Source organism: Pongo abelii, chromosome 2 (genome assembly GCF_028885655.2).
Source record: "Pongo abelii isolate AG06213 chromosome 2, NHGRI_mPonAbe1-v2.0_pri, whole genome shotgun sequence".
Lineage (NCBI taxonomy): Eukaryota > Metazoa > Chordata > Mammalia > Primates > Hominidae > Pongo > Pongo abelii.
In genome coordinates, this window is record NC_085928.1 from 143,992,211 (window position 1) to 144,009,973 (window position 17,763).

At 38.1% G+C, this 17,763-nt stretch overlaps 1 protein-coding gene and 1 pseudogene across 1 annotated transcript in view; one reads left to right on the plus strand and one right to left on the minus strand.

Annotated features, from left to right (window-relative positions):
• The window catches only part of CEP63 (centrosomal protein 63), a gene marked incomplete at its 5' end in the record, with an annotated part of 78,690 nt that overhangs the window by 24,234 nt on the left and 36,693 nt on the right, over positions 1-17,763 (plus strand).
• On the minus strand, positions 396-7,547 carry LOC100448871 (developmental pluripotency-associated protein 4-like; annotated as a pseudogene).

The following is a 17,763-nucleotide window of genomic DNA, read 5'->3' on the forward strand; positions in this document are numbered from 1 at the left end:
AGTTGTCAGTATGCTAGGGAGGGAAATTGAGCACAGGAGCAAACTACTGTTTTCTTAGTGCTCCGCTGAAGAAATTTTCACTTAAAAGAGCTGTAGCTGTTGAAGTAATTTCTATTTTAGAAGCGTACTATAAATGACTTTTTCTATGTATTAACTAGAATTAATGGTAATTTGTGAAATGTTTTATCATTTTTAAAATTAGAGTCTATATCTCAGCCAGTGAAGCAGCAGGCACTGCTGCATGTCATAGTCTAACACCTGCAGTCCACCAGTCTGCATGGACTGTAAGCAGGTATGGAGAGAAGCAGAGTTCACCTATCAGCAACACCACCATGAAATCGACTGTTGAGCCTTTCTACTATTAATTACCATATATGTGCCTTTTTTCTGGTATTTTATTCCCACTGGATGCTTTTTATTAAGACCTTGTACCTGTGAACACATTTGGGGCACAACTTACTGTCTTCAAGGTGCAGGGGTAGAAAATTGGGAGGCGGGAAGCAAGAAGAGTGCACTCACTCTCCCTTCTTGCATTTCTGGAGCCCAGGCTTGTCTAGCATGAAACTGGAAGTCAACCCAACCATCTGTATCTGCACGGAGACTTCTCCCATGGTCTCTTGTGGTGATTCCTCTGCCTCTGGTGTCCCACCCTGGCTGCAGTTCTGGCCCTGGAGGCCAGCAAAGCACCTGGGGTAGAAGTTTTCTTACAGCCGTATTAACTCCTTCAAGGAGAGCAGCAGACTCTTCCAAGGCAGGCAGCACCCCCCCAGGAGGGAAGAGCCACCTCAGGAGGATGTCTCCTCAGAACTTTTCAGGGACGTTTACCCCTTGTCCACCTTTGATTTTTTTTTTGGTAATGATTTCTGAATTCTGGCCTCTTTTGCTGTGCTAGGAATGTCCTTTTGTTTTGGGTAGGTGAAGGCACACGGGTGCTTATGTGCATCTAATTTCTGGCCTTTGGTGCTCAGCTTTAATTGTTGGCACCAGGCACACAGAATGTCCTGGCGAGTCAGGTTAACGGGTAGCAGTTTAGAGGGTAATGGAGGGATTGGTATCTTCTTCTGAGGTTTTAGGTTGTTGTCGCTGAACTCTGCCTTCCTCTTTGGGCAGAGCACTTTGTCACCTTTTCATTTGGTCCTCTTTGCTGATGTTCCTGGCAAAGCAGTTGTGCTTGGTTAATTAGAAGTTTGCTGATCCTCTTCCCTTGACTTCTCTGTGGATTTCCACTCTTTGCCTTTTTGACTTCTCCATACTCGGAAAAGAAGTGGAGGTCGACGAAATTTTTCCAGAATCAAAACACTTCTTTCAAGTATGTGTTATAACTTACTTGAAAAAGTAAGTGTTATAACTTACTGCTCAAATGATATAAGCAGTATATGATATAAGCAGTATATGATATAAGAACTAGAAAATAGGGCTTTATGTTTTTGTCATTGTATTAGTTCATTCTCTCATTGCAATAAGGAACTACCTGAGACTGGCTAAGTTATGAAGAAAAGAGGTTTAATTGACTCACAGTTCCACAGGCTGTACAGGAAGCATGGCTGGTGAGGCCTCAGGAGCCTTAATCATGGCGGAAAGTGAAGAGGAAGCAGGCACATTTTCACATGGCGGAGGAGGAGACGGAGCAAAGGGGGAAGGGCTACATACATTTAAACAACCAGATCTCATGAGAATTCACTATCACAAGAACAGCAAGGGGAAGTCTGCCCCCATGAGCCAGTCACCTCCCACCAGGCCCCTTCTCCAACATTGAAGACTACGGTTCAACATGAGATTTGTGTAGGGACACAGCCAAACCACATCAGTCATTCTTACTTGTTTGAAAGGTACAGACCTAGAAGCAGTTAGTCCTACGGTGTAAACCACTGCTAATCAAATGACAGGTCCATGATGAGATTAAAAGCTTGCACCAGAATGTAAATCAGTGTAGAGAGCAAAACCCCTCATCTTTCACAGTACCAAGTCATTAAACAGCTAAAATTGTTAACAGCTAAAATCAGTGTATATCCATCTTTTGCTGAGAAGATTTTGCTTGTAAGAATGTCTGTTACACTGAATGGTGTGTTTCAAGACATTCTTGATTTACACTCTGCCTCAGGCTTCTTATGCTGGATTGCTGTCTGTGAATAACTTCAGCCCACCTGCAAATCATACTTGGTGGATCACTAATATAAGCAACTTATTTTGTAAGTTAAGGCTTTATGTGTTTCTGGTTACAGTGTTGGCACTGGGTTGGTTTTAATGGACATTCCTGTCGTTACTATCTTCTAGCTCCCTACAGGGCACGTTGACGTTATGAAATGAGTAAGAAATTTGGAGTCCTGGCCCTGCCTCTTTTCAGCTGAATGGCCTTGGACAAGTAACTTCCATCATTATTAGCGTTTAATGTTCCTAAACTTTTCTTCACCTTTATATTTATACTTGTCACAGTAAATAAAAAGAAAAATGATTCTACAAGTCTCATAAGAAAAAATAGTAATCTTCCCCACCCCTCTGAACCTAGGATTCTTACTTCTGTGAGGAGTAATTTCAAGCCTTTAACTCTTTCTTTTGGCATTTTCCCTATGTTTCCAAGGAAGCTTTTTTACTGCTGTATTTTCATTTATAGTTTTAGCTGTTTAATGACTTGGTACTATGAAAGATGTGGGGTTTTGCTCTCTTACATACAATTATCATCCCCTCATCCTTCCAGGAGTGTATATCTTAATTTTTTGTTAGATTAATATTCAGTATTTACATCATTAAAATGGTAAATATTATTCACAGTTGAGTCAGGTAGTGTAATTATAAGCAGACTTGTTTTTTGTACTGCTTTTTTGTTTTCCTGGAAATTACTAATTGTCTCACTTTCATTTGGTTTTTTAAACATACCTACCATTGATTCTTTCTGAAATCTCTGACACAGGTGTAAATCTTCTGTCATTGTGTTTAAACAAGGCAAGTAATCTGTCCATTTTCTTTTCTTTCATTTCTTTTCCCTGTGAAGACATCTCTCCTGGAGCTTGCCATTCTCCACTGTGGATAGGTTGCTTTCAAGGATAGCTATATAGCTGTCATCATGAGAACTCCCTTCACCATTATTCTGGAGGTTTTCTGTGCTCCTCTATTTGTGCTTCTTTGCATTCTCTGTCACCATATTTATATGTTTACGTTTTTATTTTGATAGAGCATAGTTTTGAGATCTTGTATATCTGAAAATAATCTTTATTCTATTTTCAGGCCTGATTGAAAGTTTGACTGGCTGTAGAAATCAGCTTTAGAAGTAAATTTCCCTCAGGATGTTTACAGTTAAATATGAATTATTTCAGACTTTAATATTTGATAATGGCAGATTAGGTAATTTGGGCCAGTCCACTCACTGAGGACAAATAGGTAAGTTAGATTTTAAAAAAATTTTGCTTGAAGTAAAATGCTATCAGGATGGTGAACAATTACCAGGCTGGGATCTGGGCTGGGCAAGAGGTTCAGGGAGGTGTGTCCAGGGTTTGGGGCCATTATTAACTGAAAGTAAAGAAGGCAGCGGAGAGGATAGAAGGTTGAGTGGTGTTTTTGATAACTTTAAGGGGCTAGGGGTCCATGATGGCTCTGAACGCCTCCTCAGTTTGGCTAAAGACCCTGGAAGGCTGCACCCTAGGAGTAAGGATGGACCAGAACAGGCCCTCTTGAAAAAACCACTCAGCTTCAAACATCTAAATCCCTGAAATCAGTTTAAGTTAAACTTAAGAGTGCTACTGTCCTCAGGCATCTCCAAAGTGCTAGGGCTTCCAGGAACCTGGAAGTAGCAAATGTAAATTTTCTTCAAAGGAAAAATTACCATTCTGGGTTTCAGATTATTCAAATAATTTTGCAAATATAATGCTTGGTAGTTGCTCAGAAAATAACCTCAGACAAGAGACAAGACAACACAAATGAAAAATAGTAGAAGCAGCAGAAGATAGAAATAGACCCATGATAAATCTAGATATTTGTCATTATCATGCACACAGTTTACAATAACAATGTTTATTGCATTCAAGGCACTAAAAGATAAGATTGAGCATTTCGAAAAAGAATTAAAAACCGTAAAAAAAAAATGAGTGGAAATTTTAGAATTGAAAAATAGAATGACATTAAGGTCTTAAAGATTAAAGGATAATTAGTGAACTAGATGATGTGACAGAAGAAGATGTCTAGAATAAAGCACAGGCAAAGTGATAGAAAATATGGATGAAAGGATATGAGAAAGAGAAGACAACAACAAAGTCTAATATAAGTGTTTTTGGAATCCCTGAAGGAGAAAAAAATGAGAATGGGCACAAACAATATTTGAAGAGATAGTGGCTGAGATTTTGCCAAAAGTGAGGAAGGTTACGTATTTAAGAAGTCCAAGAATCTCAAGCAAGATAAGTAATAAGAAACAGTTGCCATGGTTGAAAACTAAAGACAAAGGGAAAAATCTGAAAAGCAATCAAAGAAAAAAAAGGTTATCTACAAATAGCTCTTAACAGTTGACTTGTCAGCCAAAAAAGGGAAAGCCAGAAAACAATAAAATGTCTACAAAGAAAGAACATGACTTTTTCGTCTACCAAACAAGAATTCTGTATCCAGAATAAAGGTAAAATGAAGACATTTTCAGATAAACAAAAATTGAGAGAACTGGTTACAAGCAGACCTGCACTAAGGAAATATTAAAAAATGTTCTTTAGGTAGAAAGACAGTGATCCCAGATTGACCCTCAGAGCTGCAGGAAGAAATGAAAAGCAATAGTAAATTTATGGGTAAATCTAAATGAATATTGATTGTATAAAACAACAATAGTAGATGGAGTTTTGCCATGTTGCCCAGGCTGGACTCGAACTCCTGGGTTTAAGCAATCCTACCTCAGCCTCCCAAGTACCTGGGACTACAGGTGCATGTCACTGTGCCCAGCTAACGGTAATTGCCTTTTGAGTTTAACGTATATATAAAATTATGGTGGCAGTGGTGTTATATTTAAGTCAGGTTGGGATAAATGGAATTAAAGTATTTATAGCTAACATTAGACCTTGTTGAGTCACAAATCCATGTTTTTATCTTGAGGGAACCATTAAAAGTATATATTAGTAGAGAATATCTTCCATGCTAATAGAGAAAAATGGAATGATAAAAAAAGTAATCAGTCCCAAAGAAGGCAAAAAAGAAGAGAAAAAGGAACAGAGCTTATTAAGTACAAATATTATGTAACAAGATGACAGCTTTAAATCAAAATAGGTTTGTTAAATGTAAATGCAGTAACTGGCTGAATTAAAAGAAAAACTGTCCAACTGGATCAGGTAAACAAATGCAATTATTATTTAATGTTGATAGAAATATAAAAACATTGAAATTAAAAGGTAAAATATATAACATGCAAACAGTTTGAATAGAAAGATGGTATAACTGTATTCTTATCAGAAAAAGTATAATTGGAGCAGAAGCCAAAAGCATTACTCAAGGTGAAGAAAAACACTTCATAATGAGAAAATGTGAAATTTCAGGATATATAACTTTAGTAGACATTCTTTATGCCCTGTAGTATGTCCTCTTTACCTCCTGATTTCCTTTTAGCTATTACATATAGGTCCTTGTGTGCTGCCAACATCTACTGTAACAGGGGTTTCCAATCTTTTGGCTTCCCTGGGCCAGATTGGAAGAAGAAGAATTGTTTTGGGCCACACATAAAATACACTAACACTAATGCTGGCTGATAAGCTTAAAAAAAAAAATCTTGTAATGTTTTAAGAAAGTTCACACATTTGTGTAGGGCTACCTTCAAAGCTGTATTGGGCCACATATGGCCTGTGGCTTACAGGTTGGACAAGCTTGTAGTATACTTTGTTTGAAGGGGTGGGTTGCCCCTCCACACCTGTGGGTGTTTCTCGTTAGATGGAACGAGAGACTTGGAAAAGAAAGAGACACAGAGACAAGTTATAGAGAAAGAAAAAAGGGGGCCCAGGAGACCGGCGTTCAGCATATGGAGGATCCCGCTGGCCTCTGAGTTCCCTTCGTATTTATTGATCATTCTTGGGTGTTTCTCGGAGAGGGAGATGTGGCAGGGTCATAGGATAATAGTGGAGAGAAGGTCAGCAGACAAACACGTGAACAAAGGTCTCTGCATCATGAACAAGGTAAAGAATTAAGTGCTGTGCTTTAGATATGCATACACATAAACATCTCAATGCCTTAAAGAGCAGTGTTGCTGCCTGCATGTCCCACCTCCAGCCCTAAGGCGGTTTTCCCCTATCTCAGTAGATGGAACATACAATCGGGTTTTATACCGAGACATTCCATTGCCCAGGGATGGGCAGGAGACAGATGCCTTCCTCTAGTCTCAACTGCAAAGAGGTGTTCCTTCCTCTTTTACTAATCCTCCTCAGCACAGACCCTTTACGGGTGTCGGGCTGGGAGATGGTCAGGTCTTACCCTTCCCACGAGGCCGTATTTCAGACTATCCCATGGGGAGAAACCCTGGACAATACCTGGCTTTCCTAGGCAGAGGTCCCTGCTGCATTTGTGTCCCTGGGTACTTGAGATTAGGGAGTGGTGATGACTCTTAACAGCATGCTGCCTTCAAGCATTTGTTTAACAAAGCACATCTTGCACAGCCCTTAATCCATTTAACCCTGAGTTGACACAGCACATGTTTCAGGGAGCACAGGGTTGGGGGTAAGGTTACAGATTAACAGCATCTCAAGGCAGAAGAATTTTTCTTAGTACAGAACAAAATGGAGTCTCTTGTGTCTACTTCTTTCTACACAGACACAGTAACAATCTGATCTCTCTTTCCTTTCCCCATACTTTGTTTCTCTCTCTGGGGCCTTGGAAAGCTGCTTAGATGAAATCTGGAAGTGTTGGGGAGTTAACACTCTTAGGTCTTAGGTCAAGGTTCAAGCAGTGGAGGGACTAGGTGAATTCTCCAACTTCCCATTCCTCAGAGGGACGATTCAGAAAGATTCCATCTGGTTCCTTAGTGGGTTCCCAGTGGAATTCATCACCAGCTGCTTACTTCAGTAATATGCTTAATATGCTCAATATCACGTCCTTTATTAGCTTTCTTTCCTTCTCTGCCTTGCTCTCTGTGTCCTCACTGTGCTTTCTGGGGTCACCTCCAGTTGCCCTGAAGTCCATGTCTCAGCCTACACTTTGCTGGGGGGACTCAAACCAAGATGAAAATAACTGCGTATCTAATGTAAGTGTCTGGTTAAATAGTTTTAAAAGAAAATCCTCTTTCTCTCTTATCTGTATGTGAAAAGTGACAGAACTAGGAAAAAACAGATGAAGCCACAATCATAGGGGAGAATTTTAACACATTTTTCTTAGTAACTGATGGAATAAGAGACAAACATAAGAAAGAATATAGATTTGAACAGCATGATCAGCAAACTTGACTTAATTTTTATATATAGAATATTATACAACAGAATTTCAGAGTACACATTCTTATTAGCACAAAAAATACCCTTACCAAAACTGACCATATGCTGGGCCATAAAGTAAATCTTGATACAGTTCAAAAGCTTGACGTCACAGGTATGGTCTCTGAACATAGTGGAAATAAGTTAGAAAAAGATAACTTGAAAATCTGCATACATTTGGAAATTAGGACATGAAGTTCTGAATAATTCATGGATCAGTGAGGAAATCACAATGGAAATTAGAAAATACTTTGAATTCAAAATGAAAATACAACATCAGACATACAGAATGCAGATAAAATATCTCAGAGGGACATTTATAGCCATAAGAGCATATATTAGAAAAGAGGAAGGGCTGAAAATCATTGAGGTATTGATTCATCTCAAGAGGTTGGGAAAAGAACTTGCTAAATTTGAAGAATGTGAAAAGAAGGACATTTTTAAAAAATGAAAGTAAAAGCTTGGAAGTGATATGACATGAGAAAACTTCCAAAAGAAAACTGATGTAACTGTATTGGCATGAGACAAAGTAAACATCAAAGCCAGAAGCAATACTAAAGATCTAGGGACACTTAAAAATTACGAATGGATCAGTTAACCAGGTTGCTTTAATAATTCAATTCTATAAGTACTTAATAATGTAGCCTTAAAATATACAAAGAAAAATGGGCAGAATTAAGGGAAAAATTAAGTACATGGTAATCATGGAAGACTTAACAAGTAGCTCTAATTAATACAACAAGCAGAGAAAACCTCAGTTCAGGTGAAGATTTGATCAAGATTAACAAACTTAACCTAGTTAACAAACTTGACCTAATTAACCTAAATAGAACATTGTACCTAATAACATCCAAGTGAATGTGGACCATTTACCACTACTGCCATAAAGCATGTCTCAACATATTTCAGAGGATTAGAATCATGTTTTTTGACCAAGGTGAATTTAATCTAGAACTCAGAACAATGAAAGACATCCAGAAAAATCCTCAAAAGCTTGGAAATTAAGCAATACACTTCTAAATAACCCATGAATCAAAAGAAATCACAATGAAAATTAGAAAATATTTTGGACTGAATGATAATGAATGTGGTACGTATCAAAACTTGTGGAATGCAGCTAATGTGGTGCCTAGAATGTTAGCTATGTGTGTATACATATAGCTACATTTTATATACAGCTAAAATTATATATATTAGAAAGGCTGAAAGTGATCTAAGTAGCCATTTCAAGAAAAACAAAAAACCCCCAGCAAATTAAAACCAAAGAAAAGAGAAAGAAAAGATGTAATAAAGATAAGAACAGAAACTAATAAAATAGGAAACAAATGTATAAGAGGATGAACAAAGCTATTCTCTTTGAAAAAAATTAATTAAATTGATAACCTTGGCAAGACTAATTAAGAAAAAAAGGGGGAAAATAACTAATGTTAGCAATTAAAAAGAGAAACCATAATAGAGCCTCTGAATAGTAAAGGGGTTATAAAAAGATACTATGAATGACCATGCACCCACCCCCCCACCCACGGTAAAACGTTTAGATATAATAGAAAAATCCCTAGGAAAGCACAGCACACAAGAAAGGTTGAAACATGTGAACAGTACCCTATTAAATTGATTTTTTTTTTTTTGAGTTGGAGTCTCACTCTGTCGCCCAGGCAGGAGTGCAGTTGCATGATCTCAGCTCACTGCAACCTCTGCCACCTGGGTTCAAGCGATTCTCCTGCCTCAGCCTCTCGAGTAGCTGGGTCTGTGGGTGCGCACCACCTTGTCTGGCTAATTTTTGCTTTTTTTTTTTTTTTTTTTTTTTTAAGTAGAAATGGGGTTTCACCATGTTGGTCAGGGCTGGTCTAAAACTCCTGACCTCAGGTGATCTGCCCGCCTCAGCCACCCAAAGTGCTGGGATTACAGGCGTGAGCCACTATGCCCGGCTAAATTGAATTTGTTATTGAAAACCTGCTCATAGATAAATCTCTTGGGCCCAGTAGACTTCATTGGTGAATTCTACCAGACATTTTAAGAAATAAGTAACACGAATTTTATATAAAATATTCCAGAGAACAGAAGCAAAGATAAGATTTTCCTAACTGCTTTTATGAAGCATCATAATCTTTATTTCAAAACTTAACAAGGATGTAGCAGTTAAGGAAAATTACAGGCCAGTCTTATGTGAATGTTAATATAAAACTGTTAGTCAAAATATTAACAAACTAAATCCAGCAGTATTTAGAAAAGATATACTAACTTAGGTTTATTCTAGGCATTCTAGGTTGTTTCAACATTCATAAATCAATATAATTCATCACATTATCAGAGGAAAAACACCATAGTTATCTCAATCCAGGAAAAGAATTTAATGAAATTCAGTTATCCATTTGTGATAAAAATATTAAAATCCCTTAGAAAATTAGAAATGTTAAGGGAATTTCCTTAATCTAGTAAAATAGTATATAAGAAACATAGCAAGTAGCAATTAATGTAACCCATTGTTAGAAGCTTTCCTTCAGAGATTGTGAATGAGACAAGGATGCCCAGTATCACCACTTTTTTTGTTGTTGTTATTGTAGTGGAGGTGTAGCTAGTGCAATAAAGCAAGAAAAATAAATAAAAGATATAAGGATTAGAGAGGAAGAAATACCGCTGCAGTAATTAGCACATGCTTTGTTGGTGTACACAGAAAACCCAAAAAATCTATGTAGACAGACTTAGAATTAACAAATGAAATAGTAGGTTTGCTGAGTTAAAGGTTAATTTACAAAAACTTATTGATTCTTTGTACCAGCAAAAAGCAATTAAAAATAAAGTTAAAAAAGATACCCTTGACAGGAGTTTCAAAAAAGCACCAAATACAGTAAATCCAATGAAAGAGGTACAAGACCTCTGCACAGAAAGCTCTACATTATGGAGAGAAATTAAAACTGATATAAATGGAAGAATAGATTATGTTCATGGATAGAAAGACTCAATATTTTAAAGGTATTGGTTTCTCCAATTTTGATCTATTAATTCAGTATTATTCTAATTAAAACTCCAGTATATCTTAAAGTGAAAATCAACAAGGTTGATTCTCAAATTTATATGGCAGTAGCCAAAACAATCTTGATGAAGAGAAATTAAGGTGGAGCACTTAGGGTACTAGAAAACAAGATTTATTAAAAACTATATTAAGACAGTATGGTATTGCAAGGATAGAAAAACAGATGAATGGAACAGAATACAGAGTCCCGTAACAGAGATCCCACATATGTGAACATTTGATTCATGACAAGATGGCACTGCAAGGTGGTGGGGAGTCTTTTCAATACATGTCACTGGATCAACTGAGTAACAATATGGGGGAAAAAGAAAGATTTTGACTTCTAGTTTTATACCATACACCAAATTCAATTCTAGATGGATTACAAATTTAAATGTGAAATGCTGAAAATTTTCTAGAAGATGACATAAGAGAAAATCTTAGTGCCTTGGAGTAGGGAAAGATTTCTTAAAAAGTAATGATAAAAGGTTACTAATTTAGACTATATTAAAATAATGAACATTTCATATATTTACAACATACAACCAACAGAAGATAAAGAACATCTATAAATTAATAAGTTAACTGAGTAGAAAAATGGGCAAAAGACAAACAGTCATTTCACAAAGGAAGATATCAAAATGACCAGCGAGCATGTGAGAAGGTGCTTGGTTTCAAAGGTTACTAGGAAAATGCAAATTACAATCACAGGATAACCCTAAACATACACCAGAATGGCTAAAAGTTAAAAGACTAATAATACTAAGTTACTATAGGGGTATGAAACAGCTCAATATTTTATCAAAAAGAGAGCTGTACTTTTCTGTGCAAATATTTACTTTTCAATTTAAGTTTATTTTAAAAAGCAACAGTCAGTTCCCATTTTCAGTAGTAGAAAATATACATTTTGTGTATTTTTTCCCATGGGTATTCTGGATTGTTCCCCTTTGGGCCTGAAAGTTTGGAAATGGTTGAACATGACTTACTTAGCATGTTTGCTTTCTGCTTTAAACACTAAAAGTCCTTGTCTTTTCACATTTATCTTTTTACATTTACACAAAGTACATTTGTATTTTTCTCCTTGCTTATTTCTTTTATATTAATATATTCTGTTTACATGCATAATTTTTCCCACTTTGTTTTATTCTAGAACTCTTATAGCAGGAAGTACTAGAAGATCTGTGAATATCTTAGTCTTGTTACCTTCATTAACAGCTAATATTCTCACTTCTGTTTAATGATCAGTGACTTAGTATTGCATAAGAATCAATAGTCCAATTAACTAAATTGAAGCTCTCATTTCTCCCTTTCAGTGTTGCTGAAGTTTTATTTTCTGGGAGGGGGATGTTGAATTCCACATTATTGTTTTTAGTGTTTTTTCAGAATCATTTTTCCAGAATACTTTTTACCTTTTTGAGGATGGACTTTTTGCAGTGCACTTTAACTATATAGAGTGTGCAAATGACGTTTCAGCTGGACTTGGAGGAGCTGTTCTGGCATTTTGGTTTGCAAATCAAACATGCACTCTCTTTTAGTGTCTTTTCATTGTATTTCTTCTCCTTGTTTCTTTTGGATCTGGTAACTGTCATCTGCATTTCTTTATTAATTAACAAATTTGCCTGGAAATAATTTTTACTGCTCCTTGTCTTAAAAACATTTTACTTCCTACCTTTCTCCTTGTCAATAAACAGGATATATGTAATTTGGGATTTATCTAATCTGTTAGTGATGGATGAAAAGACTCAAAGTGCCAAGAGATCAGGAAAATTCAGGTCAATCCAGGAAGGAGGAATCATTAGGTGTGACTCTCAAAAGGACAGGGATCTTCAAGTGGGTCACAGGGTCATACTGGCAAAGCGTTTTCTTCTGGATGTGGGTTCACAAGGGATATAGGTGATTGTAGTGAAAGAAGAGAGCCAAATGAGAGTGATTGTGAAGCGTTGTAGTCAGAAAGGTGATGATTTTTCTTTTTTTTAAATTTAAATTTTATTTTAAATTCAGGGGTACATGTGTAGGTTTGTTATATAGGTAAACTTGTGTCGTGGGGGTTTCGTATACAGATTATTTCATCACCCAGGTATTAAGCCTAGTACCCCTTAGTTATTTTTTTCCTGATTCTCTCCCTTTACCCTCCAGTAAGCCTCAGTATGTGTTGTTCCCCTCTATGTGTCCCATGCGTTCTCATCACTTAGCCCCCATTTATAAGTGAGAATATGCAGTATTTGGTTTTCTGTTCCTGCAAAGGATGTGATCTCATTCTTTTTTATGGCTGCATAGTATTCCAGTGTACCTCATTTTCTTTATCTAGTCTACCATTGATAGACATTTAGGTTGATACTGTGTTTTTCCTCTTGTGAATAGTGCTGCGGTGAACATACATGTGTATGTGTCCTTCTGATGGAACGATTTAGATTTTTTTGGGTATATACCTAGTAATGGGATTGCTGGGTTGAATGATATTTCTGTTTTTATATCTTTAAAGGATCACCATCATCTTCCATAGTGGTTAAACTAATTTACACTCCCACCAACAGTGTATAAGCGTTCTCTTTTCTCTGCAACCTTGCCAGCATCTGTTATTTTTTGACTTTTAAATAATAGCCATTCTGACCAATGTGAGATGGTATTTCATTGTGGTTTTGATTTGTGTTTCTCTTATGATCAATGATGTTGAGCATTTTTTTATATGATTGTTGGCTGCCTGTATGCCTTCTTTTGAAAAGTGTCTGTTCATATCCTTTGCCCAATTTTTAGTGGGGTGGTTTGTTTTTTTCTTGTAACTGTAAGTTCTTTGTAGATGCTGGATACTAGTCTTTTGTCAGATGCATAGTTTGCAAAAGTTTTCTTCCATTCTATATGTTGTTCACTCTGTTGATAGTTTTGTTTGCTGTAAAGAAACTCTTTAGTTTAATTAGATCCCATTTGCTGACTTTTGCTTTTGTTGCAGTTGCTTTTGGTGTCTTTGTCATGAAATCTTTGTCTGTTTCTGTGTCCAGAATGGCATTGCTGAGGTTGTCTTCCAGAGTTTTTTATAGTTTTGGGCTTTACATTTAAGTCTTTAATCCATCTTGAGTTAATTCTGTATATAATACAAGGAAGGGGTCCAGTTGCAATCTTCTGCATATGGCTTGCCAGTTATCCCAGCACCGTTTATTGAATAGGGACTCCTTTCCTTATTGCTTGTTTTTGTCAGTTTTGTTGAAGATCAGATAGTTACAGGTGTGCAGCCTTATTTCTGGGTTCTCTGTTCTCTTCCATTGGTCTATGTATCTGTTTTTGCACCAGTGCCATACTGTTTTGGTTACTGTAGCCCTGTAGTATAGTTTGAAGTTGGGTAGTGTGATGCCTCTAGCTATGTTCTTTTTGCTTGGGATTGCCTTAGCTATTCAGGCTCTTTTTTGGTTCCATATGAATTTTAAAACAGTTTTTCCTAGTTCTGTGAAGAATGTCATTTGGTAGTTTAATAGGAATAGTGTTGAATCTGTAAATTGCTTTGGGCAGTATAGCCATTTTAATGATATTGATTCTTCCTTCCATGAGCATGGAATGTTTTTCCATTTGTTTGTGTCATCTCTGATTTCTTTGAGCAGTGTTGTATATTTTTTCTATAGATTTTTCACCTCCCTCGTTAGCTATATTCCTAGGTATTTTATTCTTTTTGTGACATTTGTGAATGGGATTGCATTCCTGATTTGACTCTCAGCTTGACTGTTGATGGTGTATAGCAGTGCTAGTGACTTTTGTATATTGATTTTATATCCTGAGACTTTGCTGAAGTTGTTTATCAGCTTAAGGAGCTTTTGGGCTGAAACTATGGGGTTTTCTAGATAGAGGATCATGTCGTCTACAAACAGGGATAGTTTGACTTCCTGTCTTCCTATTTGGATGCCCTTTATTTCTTTCTTTTGCCTGATTGCTCTGGCCAGGACTTCTAAAACTATGTTGAATAGGAGTGGTGAGAGAGGGCATCCTTCTCTTGTGCTGGTTTTCAAGGGTTTCCAGCTTTTGCCCATTCAGTATGATATTGGCTTTGGGTTTGTCATAGATGGCTCTTACTATTTTGAGGTGCGTTTCTTCAGCACCTAGTTTATTGAGAGTTTTTAACATGGAAGGGTGTTGAATTTTATCAAAAGCCTTTTCTGCATCTATTGAGATAATCATGTGGTTTTTGGCTTTAGTTCTGTTTATATGATGAATCACATTTATTGATTTGTGTATGTCGAGCCAACCTTGCATCCTAGGGATGAAGCCTACTTGATTGTGGTGGATAAGCTTTTTGATGTGCTGCTGAATTTGATTTGCCATTATTTTATTGAGGATTTCTGCATCAATGTTCATCAATGATATTGGCCTGAAGTTTTCTTTTTTGTTGTGTCTCTGCCAGGTTTTGGTATCAGGATGATGCACAACCCATAGAATGAGTTAGAGAGGAGTCCCTCCTCCTCAATTTTTTGGAATAGTTTTAGCAGGAATGGTACCAGCTCTTCTTTCTACATCTGGTAGAATTCAGCTGTGAATCCATCTGACCCTGGGCTTTTTTTGGTTGGTAAGCTATTTATTACTGATTCAATTTCAGAAATTGTTATTGGTCTGTTCAGGGGTTCAGTTTCTTCCTGGTTCAGTCTTAGGTGGTGTATGTGTCCAGGAATTTATCCATTTCTTCTAGATTTTCTAGTTTATGTGCATAGAGGTGTTTATAGTATTCTTTGACAGTTGTTTGTATTTCTGTGGGGTTAGGGGTGATATCTTCCTTATCATTTCTGATTGTGTCTATTTGAATCTTCTCTCTTCTTTATTAGTCTAGCTGGTGGTCTGTTTTAATTTTTTCAAAAAATGAGCTTCTGGATTTGTTGATCTTTTGAATGTTTTTTTGTGTCTCAGTCTCCTTCAACTTAGCTCTAATTTTGGTTATTTCTCATCTTCTGCTATGTATGTCACTGTATGTGAGATGGGTCTCTTGAAGACAGCATACCAATGGGTCTTGATTCTTTATCCAGCTTGCCATTCTGTGCCTTTTAATTGGGGGCATTTAACTCATTTACATTCAAGGTTAGTATTGATATGTATGGATTTGATTCTCTCATGATGATGTTAGCTGGTTATTTTGCAGTTTTTTATGTGGTTGCTTTATAGTATCACTGGTCTGTGTACTTTAGTCTGTTTTTGTAGTGGCTGTTAATGATCTTTCCTTTCCATATATGGTGCTTCCTTCAGAGCTTAGTTTGGCCAGATAATGAAATTCTGGGTTGAAATTTCTTTTCTTTAAGAATGTTGAATATGCCTCCAATCTGTTCTGGCTTGTAGGGTTTCTGCCAAGAGGTCTACCATTAGTCTGATATTCCCTTTGTAGGTGACCTGATCTTTCTCTCTGGCTGCCCTTAACATTTTTTTCCTTAGTTTCAACCTTGGAGAATTTGATGATTATGTGTCCTGGGAATGATCTTGTGAAGTATCTTACTGGGGTTCTCTGCATTTCCTGAATTTGAATGTTGGCCTCTCTAGCTAGGTTGGGAAAGTTCTCGTGGATGATATCCTGAAATATGTTTTCCAGATTGGTTCCATTCTCCCCATCTCTTTCAGGGGCACCAATGAGTTGTAGATGTGGCATCTTTACATAATCCCATATATCTTGGGGGTTTTATTCATTCCTTTTCATTCTTTTTTTCTCTATTCTTGCCTGTCTTATTTCAGAAAGCCAGTCTTCAAGCTCTGAGATTGTTTCCTCTGCTTGGTCTATTTTGCTGTTAATACTTGTGATTGCATTATAAAATTCTTGTAGTGTGTTTTTCAGCTCTATCAGGTTGGTTATATTCCTTTCTATACTGTCTATTTTGTCTGTCAGTGACTGTCTTATTTCAGAAAGGTGGTCTCCAGGCTCTGAGATTTCTTTCCCCTGCTTGGTCTGTTTTGCTATTAATGTTTGTGATGGCATTATGAAATTCTTGCAGTGTGCTTTTCAGCTCTATCAGGTTGCTTACGTTCCTTTCTATACTGCCGATTTTGTCTGTCAGTTCCTGCATCGTTTTATCATGATTCTTAGCTTCCTTGGACTGGGTTTCAATATACTCCTGTAGCTCAGTGTTCTTTGTTCCTATCCATGCTCTGAATTATATTTCTGTCATTTCAGCCATCTTAGCCCAGTTCTGAACCCTTACTAGAGAAGTGATATGGTTGTTTGGAGGAAGGAAGATACTTTGGCTTTTTGAGTTCTTGGAGTTCTTGCACTATTTCTTTCTCATCTTTGTGGGCTTACATTCCTTCAGTCTTTGAAGTTGCTGACCCTTGGATGAGGTTGTTTTTTTTCCTTTTATCATATTTGATGACCTTGAGAGTTTGATTGTAGTATAAGGTAGATTCAGCCAACTGGCTTTGTTTCTGGAAGATTTTAGGTGGCCATTGCTCAGCTCCCAACTCCTAGACTGTGTGCTCTAACTCTGGGGGGCTTGTATTGGGCCCCAACTTTTTTCTCTGGCTCCCTGAAGTTAGGAATCCACTGCATTGGGGTGTCAGAGTGCTCTCGGACCACCAGTCACTACACCCCAATGGGTGGTGGCAGCCAAAGCATTTCATAGTGTGGTGACAGTGGGATTCATCCTTGTTTACATGTGCCAGCAGCAGTGGTAGCAGCAGTGCAGTGGGGGACACACTTGTCAGCTATGGCAGGGTGCTGGTGGGTGCCAGGGTGCCTGCCTCCCTGAGAGCATTCACCACAGTGGAGGAGGCAACACAGCTGGGAGGTGAGTGGGGACCCCTGCTGGCGACTGTGCACAGTGGCACTGGTGGTGGTGTTGGCTTGGGGGCAGGGTGCTGGCGGTTGCAGGTCTGTGTGCCTTCTCTGTGTACTGCAAACAGGAGTGGTTGCTCCATGCGGGGGAGGATCTGTTATTCTCTGTGCCTAGTTTCACTCCTCCGGCAGTGTTGGTGCAAGGAAGGAGCACTGGTGGAGGCAGGGCTGGCTGGTTTGGTGCCCTCCAAGGTTCTGTCTGCAGTGGTGGTCAGTGGGGACATGGGGAATGAACTGCACTCCCGCCACAGCAGTGGCAAGGTGGATACATGTACACTTGCCTGCTGGTGGGGCAAGAAAAGCAAAACCTGCCGGCATAGGCACATGCCAGCAAAGCCATATGGGGAGTTGCTATGGGCCCAGGGAAGCTGCAGTATGGGGACTGAATGTACAGACTGGTACATAGCCATGGGGGCCACTCCGCTGGAGCTCTCTGCAGGTCAGGCATAGTCTGCCAGCACAGAAGCTATGATGCAGTCCCCCAGGCCCCCCAAGGCTGCCCTGTAAGCATGTGTGGCCAGGCTGGGGCCCTGGGAGAGGCCAGCAGGCCA